This window comes from Melanotaenia boesemani, chromosome 2, assembly GCF_017639745.1.
Source record: "Melanotaenia boesemani isolate fMelBoe1 chromosome 2, fMelBoe1.pri, whole genome shotgun sequence".
NCBI lineage: Eukaryota > Metazoa > Chordata > Actinopteri > Atheriniformes > Melanotaeniidae > Melanotaenia > Melanotaenia boesemani.
This window is the reverse complement of record NC_055683.1, coordinates 17602458-17620282: the sequence shown is the minus strand read 5'-3', so window position 1 is coordinate 17620282 and position 17825 is coordinate 17602458. Positions and strand designations below refer to the sequence as shown.

Below are 17825 nucleotides of genomic sequence, written 5' to 3'. Positions count from 1 at the left end.
TTAGTATACTTCATGACTTGCCTTATTTTGGCCCTGTTCAAATGCATGTTATTGATCCTATGCATAATATCATGTAGGATATGGCCAAAAGAGTAATGCAAGTGTGGAAAGAAAAGGGTATAACTAATTACACCCTTCATCAACAAGTAAACTATCTTCCATCAGTCTGTCTGGATTATGAGACCTCTGTAGTTGCAGTGCTCCTCTCCGGCCGGTAGAGGGTGCTGCGGTATCCGGTGATAAATCATCCCCAGCGGCTCCGCTCAGCTCCTCTCCTGCTGACCCACATTCACCCTGCACCGTAAACAGGCTCAGGGGGAGGACCGGCCACAGAGGACCGGTGAGCACCGTAGAGTTTCCCTCTGCAGACGATGCAGCTCCACGGTGTGCACGCGCTCGACAGCAGCTTAAAAAAAGGGCGAAGCTAACTCCTTGGGGCAGAGTCACCGGCCGACGCCGCCTGACTGTAACGACACAGCGGCTTTACATCTCCGTGTTCATTCAGATTTCTTTATTTTATCATTATTATTAATACTATTTTCTTCTTCACGTGTTGACTCAGTCGCTCTTGCTTTATGTTTTCGGATCGGGAGGCGCGTTCACATAAGGAGACGAGTACCGGTGAGTGGTCATTTATTGCACTTCTCCGCGCGGTGCTTCAGCAGGACGGCCGGGCAAGGTGAGCGCTGTCCTCACGTCAACCCGGCCTGCTGCAGACCAGCCCGGCTACAGTGCAGCTTGACTTATGCTGAATGTCATGTTGCCTTCAAATTCCTCTTCTGGGTTCAGCTTTCATGACTGCAGCCGGAAACATGGACAGGTGTCTGGAGGAAAGTTGGGGTGTAGTATGCAAGTTCGTTTCCCAAGTAGATTATATCTGTGTTCCTTAAAATGCTTCTGGAGATTTGATATGAATCATGGATGTGTCACAGGGCATATATATATATATATATATATATATATATATATATATATATATATATATATATATATATATATACACACACACACACACATATATGCATATATATATATATATATATATATATATATATATATGATGTTGTTAGATTTCTTGTGTGGCCCAACCAGCATTTTACTTTTGAATGATTCATTTATTAATTGAATAGTTTGCTAGCTGCTGCAAAAAGCAAGAGAATCAGATGTGATTTTGACATTTTCATGCCATGTACCTACAGGCCTGTGATATGCAGATGTCTTTGTACAGTTTGTTGTGGCCATGCTGAGTTTTCATTCTGTGCACGTGTGTCATACCTGGAAAGCACTGGACCATGCAGACACTATAAATGGAACCACTACAGATTTATGGCGCCTTTACTGTCCACGTGTTCCTCTGTAGACTGGTATAAGCATGCCATTTTTAGACCTTATCTAATTAACAAGGATATTGTAATTAAGGTTGCATAATTTTTGTAATAGTGAGATTTTAAAGAAGTAGACAGACCAACGGGTAAATGAGTGAATTGTCTGGCAAATAATTATTTACTAAAATTTGATTATAGTTTTTATATTTTCTACACGGAGGACTTTGTTCCTGCAGGAAAAGTCTACAGAAAGAGTTATGACACATGTGCAGACTTAAGTCAGTCTGAGAGTGTTTGGTTATAAACGTTGTTTGCAGGGAGTGCTATAGAAAGCCAACAGTGCCATTATTTATTTCTAATAATGGGTCTAACTGGGGGTGTTGTCACAACCCATACCCAATCACAATAGTTCATAACAGAACTGTCAGTTGACAGGCCATAAATATCTTTAAATTGCAGCTTTTTGAGATATTTCTAATCAGTGTTACATAACTGTCATAATCTTATTTGTACATGTGCACGTATGAGTTTGTGTTTATGTATTATATAAAATGTTTTTGCTAGTAAAAAATGTACAGAAAGAGTTATGACAAGTGTTCAACAAAGTCAGTCCAGTCTGAAAAGGCAGCTTATGGAAAGCCACCAGTGCCATCATTCACTTCTTTTGGGAATAATTGATTGGAGTGTTAACTGTACCTACATATCCAACACACTTTGACTCTCACAAAAGATTTTGATCTTCACAAAAGCGTATTAGATATTACTGGTGATGTAAGCATATATATATTTTTTTTGATGTATTATTTCTTTTTCTCTCCACAACTGTCTGGCTACTACCACATAGCTTAAAACTTTCTTTGAGTTCTGATCCCAAGGTAAAAAATAATTTCTCTAGAAGGTGCTGTATTAAAAGAGTGTTTTTTTGTGTGTGAAAATATCATAAAATTAACATTTTTATATAATTTTGATGTTGTATGATAAACTAAAACTTTTAGTAGCATTAAAATACATGTTTAAAAAATGACTCTTACAATGTTGTAGAGAGTTCAGTTTTCCACATCAAAACTAGTTTTTTTTATGTATTTGTAGGTTTTAATATAAATCTTGTGAAAAAAAAGACCTGAATAAGGGCAGAGTTGGCTTTCCATATGCTTCCTGATAACATGATTTATGTCCTCCATAGATGTTACCTATATAAGATGGCCCACAATTGTGTCAAATTTGACAGGCAGCAACATGTTTTACATGGTGACATGGGTGAGGGCTAAAATGTATTTTAATATTTGCCTCAGTGATGTCTACGATGGATCATAATGGTAAAGCTCTCAGGGTGACGTTCTGCGGGGTGGAGTAAAGGTCTTGGGTTGGGGTTTGTACAGAATCCCAGAGTTATGTATCAGGTGGAGAGGACCAACGTTGTTGAGTTATATTAATCTGATTTTAGAGTAAATCACTCCACCAAAATGGCTTTTAAGAAGGTGTTGGCCTGTTACCTTCCCCTCTGGATTATTATTGCCAGACCTGAGTGCTGCTTTTAATGCTGTAGATCACAATATATTGCTGGGAAGACTGGAGAACTGTTTAGGCCTCTCAGGTCAAACTCTAATCTGGTTAAATGTTTACCTGTCAGAGATCTGCTCATGTTCTGTTTAATAACACCCTGTCTGAACCCTTTGTAGTGAAAGATGGGGTCCCAAAAGGTTCGGTTTTAGGCCCATTGTTGTTCTTATTGTACATGACACCACTGGGTCAGATCTTGTAATATTGCATTATTTTAAATATAAATTAATGTTCATTATTATCCAGATAATCTTCTGGCTATCAGCCAGCTCATGCTCTTTAACTCAGCCCAGGCAGATATGATAAACACAGGAGTCATTTTTCTGATAATGCTACTTTGTCTTTGGATGATTGTGTTATTCATTGCATAGAGTTATTCAATTCAATTCAGAACTTTATTTCAGACACAATATATGGTCCATATTAACAATACACACACACACACACACACAAAATAATTAAAATGCTTTTCCAAATAGACTCAAATACCAGTGAGCCCATAGAAAAGAAAAGTAATGCATTGAGCTCACCATTGCCAAGATCAGGCCGGCCTTATCCTTAGAGCATGCCGGGACCTTAATCCATGCTTTTGTTTCTTTGAGATTGCGCTACTGTAATGTTCTCCTATCGGAGCTGCATCCATGGTTGGGCTGAGCGACAAATTGATTTTATCGGTTAGTTTGAATTTACTGTTTATGAAGGTTAGTTTTTATGAAAATATGGATTTTTTTCCCCTTTTAACATGCACTACAAACCCTCTCCTTTGGCTTTGGTAGTGGGTACCTACCACACACAAACCAGCACAGACGTTTTAATAGCCAACAAGAGTTCACACAAAAGCACCTGTTGTGAGTTATTTGGAACTGGTTTAGTTTTGAAACTTAAGACTCAGAACAAGTAACAACTGGTGTCACAATACTAAAATGTCTCAAACTTGATACCAATACTAAGGTTGGTGCTCGATATTTTTTCGATACTCTAGAGGGGAAATTTCCTTTTAAATCAAAGTCAGAACATAACAATATCAACACAGTTCAAACAATACGACAAAAATATATTAATAAGTATAACAAAAGATATTAACATTATAAAATAAACGCATTATATTAAAGCGCTATCAGTTTGTGCAGAGGTAGTCTTCATACGGTCTCAGTGTTGTCTGTGGTGCAAAAAGTATGAAACTAAAGCAACTTTCAACCACTAGTTAGTGTACTTATTTACATAGGTGTAATTTTCTTTTTAATACTTGACACGAGATCAAGTAAACAATATAACAAACTAGTTAAGATTATATACTTATTTTTATACTATATTAATTAATCTGAAAAATGCCTTCATTAAAAGGCATTAACATCTGATGTGAGGCAGTGTGATCAGCCAGTAGCAACTTCGTGAAATTCATTTTCAGGCTGGTTTCGGAGCAGAGGAAAACGCTCCTCTTCCTGCAGCTCTGCGCTGGGCTGCAGCTGCGTGAGGACGAGCCTCTTGTGAGCGCCCTCTGGATGAGGGAGGGTCCTGCGGTAGGACCCGCGACTCATTGAAAAGAGTAAGTGTTTTAACGTCAGTCTCAAAGTCTCAAATACCACCAGAAAAAGTTGCTGAATTTGTCACTAGTTGCTTTTTAAATTGTTTTTATTAAAAAAAAGAGTTGCTAAAGAGATCTAAAAACTCGCTAATTATAGTGACAAGTTGCTAAGTTGGCAACACTGTAAACAACAGGTGATCCAGGTGATCTGTTTGGGCGGGGCTGCCTGCTGCAGTGCCTGTTAAAACAGGGTAGAGGTGGCTGGTCCTTACTGTGAACCAGCAGACACCAAAGTGCTAATTAATATCTAATTAAAAAATAAAATTTAAAAATCAATTACTATCTGATAATCAGTTGTTTTTACAACACTAGCAACAGCACATTGTTAAACTAGTTAGTTAAATTAAATCAACTGAGCCAACACTTAAAGTCTGAACTTTTTGCTAGAGACAGAAAATGAGATGAGCCATTTAAATGACCACAATTACTCAAGCATTTTCACGATCCTTAATAATAATACCGAATGATTCTGAAAGCAGACAAACGTAGCTTTTCAGTGATGTGCAGCGTGTTCATGGTTGCAGGATTACCTCTGTTGGGGAGAAATAAAGTTAGCAAAGCCAGAATTTAGAGTGAGAATTGAGCTAAATGTCCATTGTAACAGTAATTTAGTGGAACTTTAGCAGTAGGTTGGCAGTGTTTCAGCTGTGTTCTGTGTAATTATTATTTTAATGTTGTAAATAGCAGTAATAGTATTGTTTCTGAGAGTGTTTTAGGGGGTTTTTGGTGTTTGTTTACTACACACTTGACCACAGAGGGAAATGCTGCTCTGTAGTGAAAGACCACCCAGCAGCAGCCCACAAACATCTGAGGAAAAATTTCCACAGCGTATAAATGATGAGAAAGAGGATCGGTGGAATAAAGATGAAGGATTTAGCAGCGTTGCATATCCTCCAGATATGCTGCCTTTTTACGTGTATGATTGGTAATTTCAATATGTTTTTAAGAAAAGAAAAAATCCATTAAAATCAGAAATTAAATTTAGTGTGAAAACAACCATATCGCCACCATCCATGGTTTGGTTTAGCATCTCCCAGTAAATTTGAACATTTTACTCCATTGTCCTCACTCCACTGGCTTCCTGTTGAGGTCAAAGCAGACGTTTGGGTGTTGCTCCACATATACTAGATAGTAAATGTCATTGCATCATTATATCTATTGGACCTGGTAGAGTCATTGCACTCCTTTTTTGTACACCCATTAAGACCATCCAGCAGACTTAACCTAAGCCACTCTCTTTCCACTATGATGCAATGGTGCAAACAGACCTCTGAAAAAGATCCTAAAGTGTTCGCTGATGCTATTCATCAGGAAACAATGTGACATTTTTCACATCGCTTCATTATTTTCTCAAAAATCTTCACCTCCACTAAACATGGATGCGACAAAACACTGAAAATAGCATTTCCCTGCCATCCAGACCGACTCTGCCTGACTTTGTGTTAAATGATTTCCCTCAGAACCCAGTTATGAATTCTGTAGCCACTTGTTTTTATTAAATTTCAGCAATGTTTAAAGTATTTATTACTCTTTGTGTTATTCTTGTAGACACATTCTCTTAAAGTGGAGTATAGTTAGGCAACAACATTACACATTCTCTTAATGTAAAGTGGAATATAGTTATAGGCAACAACATTTATTATATCCCACGAAGACACAAAACACAGTACAGTTGATTTGTACAATAATACTAGTTCAGAAGATTTATTCTTAGAAAATGATTAAAGAATCTCAAATATGTTAGTCCTCATGAAGAAATGAGAAAACAGACATAGAAAGCCGATTTTAAACTGGTGGTTGTCTACTATATTCATATACAAACAGACCTATAATCTCTGCTAGCAGCCAGACGTGACCTCTTTTGACGTCTTTCCCCTCCTCCCTCCTCTGGTCCAAGGCCAGCATCCTGATTTAAGCTAGCAGGGCATGGAGGTGGGGAGGATGAAGAGGAAGGGAGCGACAGGAAAAATCCTCCCCTTCGCCTCAGCATATGTGTGTGTGTTTAAAATTGGTTACATAAGCAGGCAGCCGCTGTTTCAGTTCCTGAGGTCCCAAAGTCTGCTGAGGTCTTACAGATGTAGAAAGGCTGAGAGGGTCTTAAAGGGACCTCTGCAGTGATCTGATGAGTATGTTGGCATGGGTACCACATGCTCCGTGTTATCTTGATTGATCTGCTTGACTAAATGCAGCAAATCCCTGAGTAGGAGGTCATAAACCATGAAGCTGACTACAACCTTCAGTGTGTTTCAGTCAGTAAGTATTCAAAAAGGGACAACTGATGTACCAAGTGAGGTATTTCAGGCAAGGATACTGTTAGAATCAGAAATTTTCAGCCATTCTGTAAATACCAGCAGCACCATCATCCCAGACAGCAGATACCTTTCAGCCTAATCCAGGCTAATTTTGGCTCTTAAGTCTCAGTTATAGCACTGGCAAGCGCTGTGTTTGCCAGATGTGGCCCAGATGTGAGTTGCCGGTCTGTACATTGTTTACAACCAGAGTTGTGTAGGCCAACCTATTTTCCTTAGGTACGCCATTTATGCCAATTCTACAAAGCCATGGATCCCCTGCCCCACCCCGTGCTGTAAGCATTCTTCGTTTAAAGCTTTCAAAAGTGAGATTCTCACCATAAATAATGTTTTCTGGCTGAGTCCTGCCCGTCAACAAAGCAAAGTTAAATTAACAAAATATAGCCTTTCTTTTTCTTTTCTCAAAATAGAAAAAATGTGTGGACAATAATCAGAATGGCTCTGAATGTTTAAAGCATCGGGGATCCCCTATGCTCTTTGGGCGACCCCCTTGGGGTCTGAGTTTTGGCAGCCAGGCTCACATGGTGTCAGCATATGTCAAAACCAAATATAGCCCAAACAAAACTCCAGCTGTGGGCCATAACTGGGCCAAACATTGTTTTGCTAACTGGGTATGATCAGGGCTTGGTCTGCAGAACAGCACTGAACATTTTCCAGCTGAGCTGAAAAGTCCTGATTTAGTATTTCTCCTCAGAATTTATCAGAACCATGTCTTTGGCTGTATGGATTGTGGTGTTTAATATCTGAATGCACATTTTGTCATAGTCAGTACTTTCAGCACACAAATCTACAAGTGACATGTGACCCAATTGTCCTTCAGCTTTCTCAGTCTCACCTGGGGGTGTTGATCTTAGTTTCAGACATGCTTGTTACTCCAAAGTATGTTTTGTGGCTAAGGTGGTGCAGCAAATGGCTCATGTTGCTTCCTCTGGTGACAGCTTTAACTTGACATAATTTTCAGTAAGGCTAGGTAGACACATAAAAATTATCTGGCTGTTTTTGTCCCGATTTTGCCTCTTCCCAACCAAGGACGGCAGACGTCTGATTATCTTGAGTCTTATAAGATTTTCCTATAAAATGATCATTTGGTCTGAGGTGTGTTAAGAGCAAATTTGTCCCGATAATCGGCTCCGAAACGGGTTCAGGCCGAAAGTACTGAACATGTTCAATATTTACAACAACTTCTGAGTTGTGACTCTGTTGATGGTGACGTGAAACTGAATGTAGCCAATCAGAGAGCGAGCTGAATGGAGAGCAAGGAAGGATTTAAAGTCCGTGTTCATGCTTTCAGTTGTGTATTTTTCTGTGAATAATAGTCGCAAGACCATCATCATTCCCCCGTCTTGTAGATCCTCTTCCATGCTGGATGTTGTGTATTCCGGTTGTTGCCATGTTTCTTCTTCTTCATTTTTGTTAGATCACGTTTGATCACGACAAATGTCCAGCTCGGAGGACTAGATTCTAGATCGATTGTGGGTCAGCATCGTTGCGTGTGTGTTGTTCTGTGATGAGATTGTCAGAACCACCACACATAGTACAATCAAAACTTTTAATGTCTGATTTTTTATCTTCACGTGTGAGGTCTCGAACAGATAAAAAAATCTAATCAGATTAAAATAATCCTTATGTGTGTACCAGGCCTAAATAGCTGTTTGGTCCAGATATGACCTTTTAAAAATCAAAGTATCTCCAGACAACAGAGACGGCTCCTTTTATTTCCATGATGTCCAGCGTCTGCTACCGTTTCACTTTCTGAACTTTCTCTGCCCATTTTATACTGAACACAGCAATATTCGTTTGTTTGTTAACCATAATGCCTTTGAACTGACTGAAAATTTGTCTACGAGGCAGTAGTGTTGGTAGATTGAAGGCCACCTAACTCTAGGCAGAGTTATGGCGGTCACCTCTGGATCTGCAGATGCATTTTTTTGTTATGATTCATGCTATTTCTGTGAGAACGTTGAGCATCGTGTTTTTTTTTTTCAGATATGCCAGAGGCAGATTACACTCTTTGTACAATCCCACAGTATTTTAGCTCCGACTGGCAAATCTCTTACAGGCTGTCATAGTTAAGCTTCTTCAGCCTTCAAACCATTTGATCTCTCCTCTGTAAGCCCCTTTGATACACACCTTCTCCTCCTTTTCATGCTGTATCCGACTCCATGTCATTGATGCTATACTTTCAGCTAGGAGTGTCTTTACAGCTGCTCGCCCTGAGGCTTTTTACAAAAATGCATAAATGGGCAGGGAGGGGCCAGAAAAGAGCCGTTCTGCTAAACAGATTATATAAATAAGAATCTCTTTGATGACGAGGGTCTGAAATGCAACATGTGATCCTGGATGTGGTCCAGTTTGAGCTTGAGCTTTTTTGTAAACAATCTAAACTTATTAAAATGAATTGTTAACATTTTAGAACTAATTTGAAGACCAGTTAGTTGGGTCTGTGTCACAATGGATGGTTGTTAAGCCTGAACATGACCCATCTTCCTCAGTCTCAAGGCCCAGCAAAGACATTAAGGTTGAAAGTTGTAAGTGATCACAAAGGTGTATACAGTATAGAGTTCATGGTAATTTCAGAATGAGCCAATGTCAAAATACCAAAACAAAACTATCCAACGGAGGAAAGAGGTCAACTATACCAAACAAATTTTAATAAAATAACTTACCTCCCTCCCTAATCTAACAGAAACTGGAGAAAATGAATGTAAAAGTAAATGGTAGCCCACCTTTACACCAATACAAGTTAATGTGTTGTCAACAGAGTGGCTAATTGGGACGAGAGGAAGATCAAGGGCTTTCCTCTCATCAGCGCAAGTCTTTTAAGGGAAAATGTCCTCCAGCAGCCAATCCTCTGTAAGCTGCTGGAGATAAAACCAATCAAAGCTTGGTATCTATTCACCACAGTGTACACAGATTAAACAGTAAATGATGTGGCAACGGCTCTGCTCCATGCTAATGATCCAGGGGGTGGGTGATATGACCAAAACATTGTATCACACTATTTTTCTACAATATCTTGATAATATTACAGATGGTATTGATGTCTTTGGTTACACAATCAGTCACAGCATCAGCATCCTTCCACCGTTTACCCAACTTATCATAAAGCATAGAGCAAAATAAAGCCTCTGCAATTCCATACTGTTCTAATTCGGTTTGTTTTTAGCTTGTTTTTAGCCTGTAGTCCCTGTAGTTATTGGTTAAAAAAAGGTTTTTTTGTAAAAAATGTCAGTCTCCATAAGTCTTCAATAAAACTAGTCAAAGTCATAAGATTTGTCTCGTTATTAGTTTTTTATATACAAATAGTTGCTGGAAGGATCTAAATTTGCTACATTTAGCGACAGAGTACCTAAGGTCTGCTTCCAGTGCAGTGTTTCCCCTACAACATTTCATAGCTGTGGCGGGGGGTTATTGGCACGTTGTTTATTCACATGTTGACAACACTTTAGAGAAGTTCTTTCTGACATAGCTGTGTTGTCGTTTGGAAACCGACCAATCAGAGGATAAGACACGTCAACCACAGTCACCACTTCTGGAGTGTCATAACTTGAGCGAGTTATCGAGCTTGTTAGGAGGAGCTATCTCTCTCCTGAGTTTTGTTACCTCCTGTGTGGGTAAATTAAAGGTACCTAACATCCACTGTTTTTTCTACTTTGTGTAATGTCAGTCATTCCCTGTCAAAGTGTTTTTCTTCTAAGAAAGAATTTGTCATTGTTCAATGAGGTGGCCACATAATTGAATGGATGTAATAAGAAGTTAAAAGGTGGGCATTGATGATTGTACCAAATATGTTGTCTGGTTTTCTATGATCCTGTTTGAATTGTTAATTTATATACTGTAGAATTGAGCACATGAGAACATGTTCATAATAAACTGGTTGTCTACTACCCCAAGCCTGCAAATGGACTTATTCTTACTTTGCTCACATATCGTCTTGCCACTGAGCATTCAGACCCAGTTCACAACTCTTTTTTAAAAACAAGTAGCAACATATCTAGCAACTTAAGAGGAGCTACTTAGAGACTATTGGAGATTGAGATCTTGAGTGGTCTCCAGTATCTTTTTTATTCTTTTCAATAAGCAATAAGCACCCAAACCGCTCACAATAGGCCGGGGTTGTGTTCAGTACCCCTGCCGTGAAACCATGAAACACATCCTTTTTGCAGGGGTGCCTATTTCAACGGCACACCGGGCCTCTTGCAGCAGTCCCACAACAGCTGCTGTTGACTTTGACTCCCTTCAAGTTTTATTCATATATACATAATAATCTCTTAAATGCATGTTAAGATAAAAATGTGAGTAACTTCAGAAGTGGTGGGGACTACAAGCAAAAAACAAACCAAACTAGAACCGCATGGAATTGCTGAGGCTTTATTTTGCTGTACACCTTATGACAAGTCAGGCAAACAGTGGAAAGATACCATGCTGTGACTTCCTGTGTGGCCAACAGTGATGCCACAGATTACTTGAAAAAGTAATCTGACCACTGATTACTGATTACTTCTTTAAAAAGTAATCTAGTTACTTTACTGATTACTAAGGTTTAGAAGTAACTAAGTTAGATTACTAGTTACTTTATTAGTTAAAACCCCCCAAACAAAAAAATGACAATCGATTTTTTTTCGCATATACTTTACTGAAAGTGCATTAGTTACGAATGGTGACTTTACAGTGTTTTGCAACTTGTAACTTTTAATTGTTTTTCACCTTCTATGAACATAGTCAGTCTCTTATTAACTTTGTAAATCATTCAGTGCTTCTTCCCTACCATCATATACATTAATTCAAATGAATAACAATAAAATAAAGCAACATCTCTCGTTAAGCATAAGACAAATCTGCATTATGTTTTACGTTTACACATGAGAAAATAATGAAATAGTAACGGACTTATTAAAAAAAAAAAAATCAATTCGGTTTGGAATAGGTTCTGATGAGGGAAGTGGAGAGGCGGACCTCCCATCATGCACCAGGGTAATAAGTTTCTATATCATATTTTTTTCTAAAGTCATGTGCAGTGAATGATTTGTGTTTGTCGATTTAAAAAAGGTCAAGTTTCAGCGAAGAAAGGTAGCTGCATGCTTACGAGTACATAAAATTTCTGTACCACCGTTAATGAGAAGGTGTGTTGAGTTAGATAAATACACTTTCGTCCACGGCGCTTGATATCAAATCATATGTGAAAGGAGTGGGGAGTGCCGAAGTAACGCAGGACGAATATGAAGAGTAACGGTAATTTGATTACATTGTAGGACATCCTAACGCGTTAGATTATATTTTGTTAAAATATGTAGTCAGATTACTGTAACGCGTTACTTTGTAACGCGTTACTGGCATCTCTGGTGGCCAATGGCATAAATATTGTCTGTGACATCGTTATCACTGTATTTTAAGAAAATATTTTTGATATCACTTTTTGCCGAGAGCATCCATCCCTTCTCATTAGTAGGATGACTTCAGGGATAGCATTGTTAGTGCCTAAACTGCTTAGTGCTAATTCTTAGATAAGCTTCCTTTCAGGTTAAACAAAAGGTAAATCTTTAAACTGCTAAGCATGTTAACATCATCACTGTGTGTTTCATGTTGACCCTGGTGTTAAACTCAATGCACCTCCTGCAAGAAGCTTGTATTAATTCTCTTTTTGGTTTCTGCATATGTTATTGCTGGTCACCATGACAACCGCAATATCACCAAGCACAGCAAATACTACATGCATTAACATAGTCATATCTACGTTGTTTCCACAAAATTATTTGTCATTTATTGGTAATTATTGTCTCTCTGACGATCCCCAAACTTAGTTTTTTACCATTAAAATCTGACTAAATCAAACATAAATCTATGTTAAATAGTGTCTCATCTGGACAAATCAGACAGCTCTTTGAGGATCATGTTCTTTGATTTCTCAAGTTCTTGACTCTTACAGCTGATTTCTTTTAACACAATTCAGTCTCCATTGTTATGCAAGAGGCTCCATAAATTGCAGGTGAAAACCTTAACAACCACCTGGATTTAAGACTTCCTAACCAATTGTGAAACTGAAGCTTGTGTGTCTGAATTGGTGACACCATTAACAGATTTTATGTTGTGATCATGATAGAAATTGACCAATATAGAACAGGATGGACAACTCTGGTCCTGGAGGGCCACAGTCCTGCAGGTTTTAGATGTTTCCTGCTTCTGCACATCTGATTTAAATGAAACATTTCTCCTCAACAGCTTTCTTGTCAAGCTCTACCAAAGCATGTTGACCCATTAATCTGATTCAGGTGCTGCAGCATATATATATGATGAACAACTTCAGCATTACCATCAACATGCCAGTTCTTTCTCCACACACATTTACATCAAACCCAAGGAAATAATGCATCTCCTCTTGATTTTTACTCTTTTACATGACAGTGATTGAATCAGAGGTCACACTGTGGTAAAGTAATCTCATGAACACCGTTCCCATATCTTTCACTTAAACTGAAGAAGTTTCACTGCATCCATGAATCATGGCAAATTTCCTTTTAGGTCATGCACGAACTCTTGACAATACCTCTCTACAATTCTTGGGTTAGGATACTTCCAAGAAGCACACCATGACTTATACTGAGGTTCTGTTCCCTGGAACAAGATCAGAAAAAACAGTTGAGGATTGCTGGAAGCCGAAGGGCTAACACATTGATAAAATTTAAAAGCATATGGAGCCATCTGCATAAGTTTTTCCAGCATATTTCCCATTGTCATATTCATTCTTCCCTCCCCCAGTCGCTGGTTGGGTTGACGCAAAGACTTTGACTCCCCTCTAATGTCATTTTAAGAAACCTGTAAAGTGCTAGGGGGTGAGAGGAAAGGCAAAAATAAAAAATTTTGTGGTATGAGAAACTTTTCAAAGTAGCACTACTAAACTTTGGCTGATTTTCTGACTTTGATGCCCTCAAACAAAAGCTTTCAGCATCTGTCCTGCATCCTGTCTCTTCCCTGTCAAGGACATCTGGATGTAAGAATAAAATGTTTTGGTAAAACAAAAGATGCTGCAAAAGCAGGGCATACCAGAACTGAACGAATGCAGGTCTGAAAAACGTCTGACTGAAGATGAACATAAAACCAAATGACAACTCAGGTAACAAAACACAGCTAATGCAACACAGCTATCACACACAATGCACTGTTAAACCAGGAGCTTAAATACTGAGAGACTAAATTACAAACAAGAAGTAGGTGTGACAATTAATGACTGGAAGCAGGAAGTAACGCAAACAGGATACACAAGGGGAACAAGACAGAAGTCTCAAAGATAAGATGAAATGACTCAGAAGATCAGAGACCTCAGGATTGGACAAGATTTTATTGTGACTGGCAAGTGTATCTTGAAAGTGATGTCTGGTTCTGGCAGCTGGCTCTTCTGTGAACGTACGAGGGGTGAGAAACTGAAAAAAGGAAAAGACAACACAATAAATATTGTGAAACAGCAGAATTGGGATGTTTGTCTGACTTCTGTGACATCATAGTCAGATGAAATGCAGCATGATCAGATACGTATGTAGGACCACATATGAAGGTGGCCTGGGTCGGATTTGAAAAAAGGGGGATTTGTGCTGTTCAGACAAAATCCGATATGAGTCACATATGGGCCAAAAGTCAGAATTGATTTGCAGTGTAAACAGAGCTTAAAGCTGGATTAATACTCGCACGGCATCTGCATACGGTAGGGCCATCGCAGCTGATGCCCTATGCTAGCACTCCAGTGTAGGCTTATGGCATCATGTTGCGGTTTCTCTTCTGCTGTAACCACGCAAATTCAGCAAGAAGCTCCAGAAATCCAGAAACACGTAATCACAAACCAACCAATCACAAGGAAGTACTTCTGTGTAACCACGCAGCACACCAGGGGCCTCATTTCTTAAACTGTGCATAGCAAAGCAAACTACAGGTAGCGTCGTTACACAGGACTCCAAGGAGACAAGATCAGGTTACCGAGACTTTATTACAGAACAGAACTCAGAACAAGAATCATACTGATACCGATAACAGAAGAGGTAACGGGGGTTGAAGAGGCCAGGAACAGAGAGTGAGTCCAAAAGGAGTGTGGTTTAAGGTCCGACAAGGAGTAACTGAGATGGTAGAGTATATAAGGACTGGAGAGTCAATGGGGAACAGGTGTGACAGGTTGGGTTAACGCTGATGAGAGGATCAGGAACTGGTGTGAAGAATCAGGGGAGTGATGGAGGAGTGGCTGAGTGACTGTAACAGGCGTCTGCTGCACACAAAGCAACATTTCTACTTTCAGATTTATAAAAGCCTACACACTCATGTCCTACACCTGTTTCCGTTTATAAATCAGAATCAACTCTAAAGCAGGCACACGTGAGGGAACGCCTTCCCACGCCCACATGGTGGCTATAAATGGTCAGGTGAACGCATATAATAAATATTCATCACATCATTTGCATTCAGGGTGTGAGACAGAGATCCTAACGGACCATGTTGAGATACGTAAAAATGTTTAATTGGTGGGCATGGCGTGGGCATTACTTGTGTCAGAAACTCAGACTAGTGGCAGCAGGTGGCAGATCCTGTCAATGCAGTGTCAGAAGGGAAGACACGCCAGAGCATGGGGCTGGATATCTCAGTCGGTAGAGCATCTGTTTTGCCATGCAGGAGATCAAAGTTTGAATCCCACAGGGGTGAACATTAACACCTTCTAGTTGACTATAATTGCGGTACGCCGGTTTTTGTACTTGTAGCTTTATAAATGAGGCCCCAGGTCTGGAAGAAGAGCGCATCAAGCCTCTGCGAACCTATGAGGAGTACACGGCGGTGAAGCTTTAACCAACCCTAGGCAGATGCTGTATAAGTCTAAATCCAGCTTTAGAAACCATGGCACTCTGAGATCTCTCCGCTCAGTTGACTCTTATCTCTTGCTCTGTCCCTTTCTTTCTTATCTTCTTGTCCTCCAATAATACCCTCATGCATTTCTTTGAATCAGTCATGGTGCGCGGCCAGTGTGTTGATATCCGGTTGCTGGCATGTGATTTGGTCCCTTAAAACAAGACACAGCTATCATGTGATGCTCTGGGCTGAAACATAAAGTCATGAAGTGTGATTTCTCAGCCTAGGGACACTGCAGGGCAATAACGGTATCAGGAATGTACATAAATAATGTCAGTGAACCATCAAAACAAGTCAGAAGCACAGAGATTTAAGGTCGGGAATGTATGTTGTGTTGCTTTAACAAGATTTGATCTCTCCAACGGCATTTCTCGATTTGCACATAGTTATGTAAATGTAACTCCCTCACCATTATCCTCTCTTCCTAGTTGAAAATGGAACAAGACTGTGGAGTGACCACAACAGGAGGTGGTCCGGTGATGACATAGAAAGGACAAACACCCTGCTCTGAATGAACTCCTGCAGATAGGCTGAGGCCCTTCCTCGTCCTCTCTGGGGGTTTGACCTCTCTTGTACAGTAAAGCTCGCACAGCAACTCCTGAAGGACCATTTTCCTGGCACCTTGCTTCACTCTGAAACTGTGGGAGAAAAGAGTGGCTGTTCAGAGAAATCAAGACAGAGGGGCATGGAAATAAGGGAGGCACTGTGACTTAAAGGTCATGCTCCAGACTTCCACAATGCTGGAAGCATCTGCCAAGATCCCCTACTCATATATAACCCAACAGAAGAAATGCATAAAAATACAACTAATGGATTCCAGTTGAATATTTTTGCCATTTCAGTTTTTCATACATGTTCTTTAGTCCACTCATGATCATTTGTGCTTCTTTTCTTGCTTTTTAAATAAAAATTTAAGAAGTTATTTGCAACTTCAAAAGCATTTGCAAGTCAGTAAAGGCATGTAAGAATATGATCTGTCGCACTGTAACCTGCTTTATCTTGAGTCATTGATGATGATGCTCTTGTAAATAATGTTGCCTTACACAGGAAAGTGATGGGTTTAAAATCTCCTGGACTTGGGTCTTTCTTTGTGCCTCGACAGTTCCTGTGCAAGTTTTCTTCAAGTACGCTTAAGTTCACTTGTTAAAGGGCTGTCACGTTTTCTTTGAGCTGCAACATCTTTTCGAATCCGGAAAAACTTTGAAGATCAATAACTCAGTATTCATTAAATACAGAACATACATACAGAACCCGATACCAAAACTAGTCAAAATTAATGTGCTATGCGCAATGGGAATTGATCACTTCCTTTATCAATTCCTGACCCAAGTTTCTAAGAAGAAACAATGATACAACACAGATTAATGGCATATAAAATCGTGTATTTATGATTCTAAAAGGAATTAAATTTGAGTTTAAAATATTTGTCAACTCCACACAAACAATGTAAAGAAAATTATTCAGATAAATAACATCTTCACATTGATACGGATGTCAAAACTACAGATTTTCTCTGAAAAAGGGAAAATACTACATCACTTAATATAAAAACCCTCTGGATGTTCACATTTCATCAACCAAGAATGCAATAAAATAAACCCTGAACATTGTATTGTGATACTTATTAATGTAATGCTGCCACTTTAACCAGAAACACATTCACCAGGTAGATAAATGAGTGATGCATAATTCCAATATCTGGCTCTTGAACGCGTCCAGAGTGTTTCCCTACCTACAGTTATATTAGGTTTATACTTTATTCTTTCATTAAACAACTGAACAGTGTGATGCTATTTCTCCTATTTCCTATTGCGCATTTGCCTATAGATACCGCGTTTCAAAATATGCCCCCCATAACTACTACAGCCTAGTTGCTGCAGGTCCAGAACTGTGGGACGAGCTCCTGCTCCACATTAGACAAGCTTCCTCGTTTTCCATTTTTAAAACTTTTCTTAAAACGCGGTTTTATCTGTTGGCTTTCAGCCCAGCAAGAGACTCTGTTTCTGTTTTAGTGTGCTGTGGTTTGTTTTATTTATTGGCTTTATTATTTATTATATGATTTTCCTGTTAATTGTTGTGTTTTCTGTGTTGCTTTGTCCATTATGTGAAAGCTTCAAAATGTTAATTTGGCATGATCTTGGTGAGAGAAGCTGGTTTTGGGCATCT

The 17825-nt window shown here is 39.2% G+C and overlaps 1 protein-coding gene across 2 annotated transcripts in view; it reads left to right on the top strand.

Annotated features, from left to right (window-relative positions):
- Positions 1-307: 307 nt before the first annotated feature.
- Positions 308-17825, top strand: part of LOC121646471 (thyroid hormone receptor alpha) — a 108950-nt gene continuing 91432 nt past the window's right edge. For both annotated transcript variants that reach the window (XM_041995455.1, XM_041995447.1), the window contains exon 1: positions 308-621. The gene's annotated coding sequence lies outside the window, so the exon portion shown is untranslated. The remainder of the gene's footprint in view (positions 622-17825) is intronic.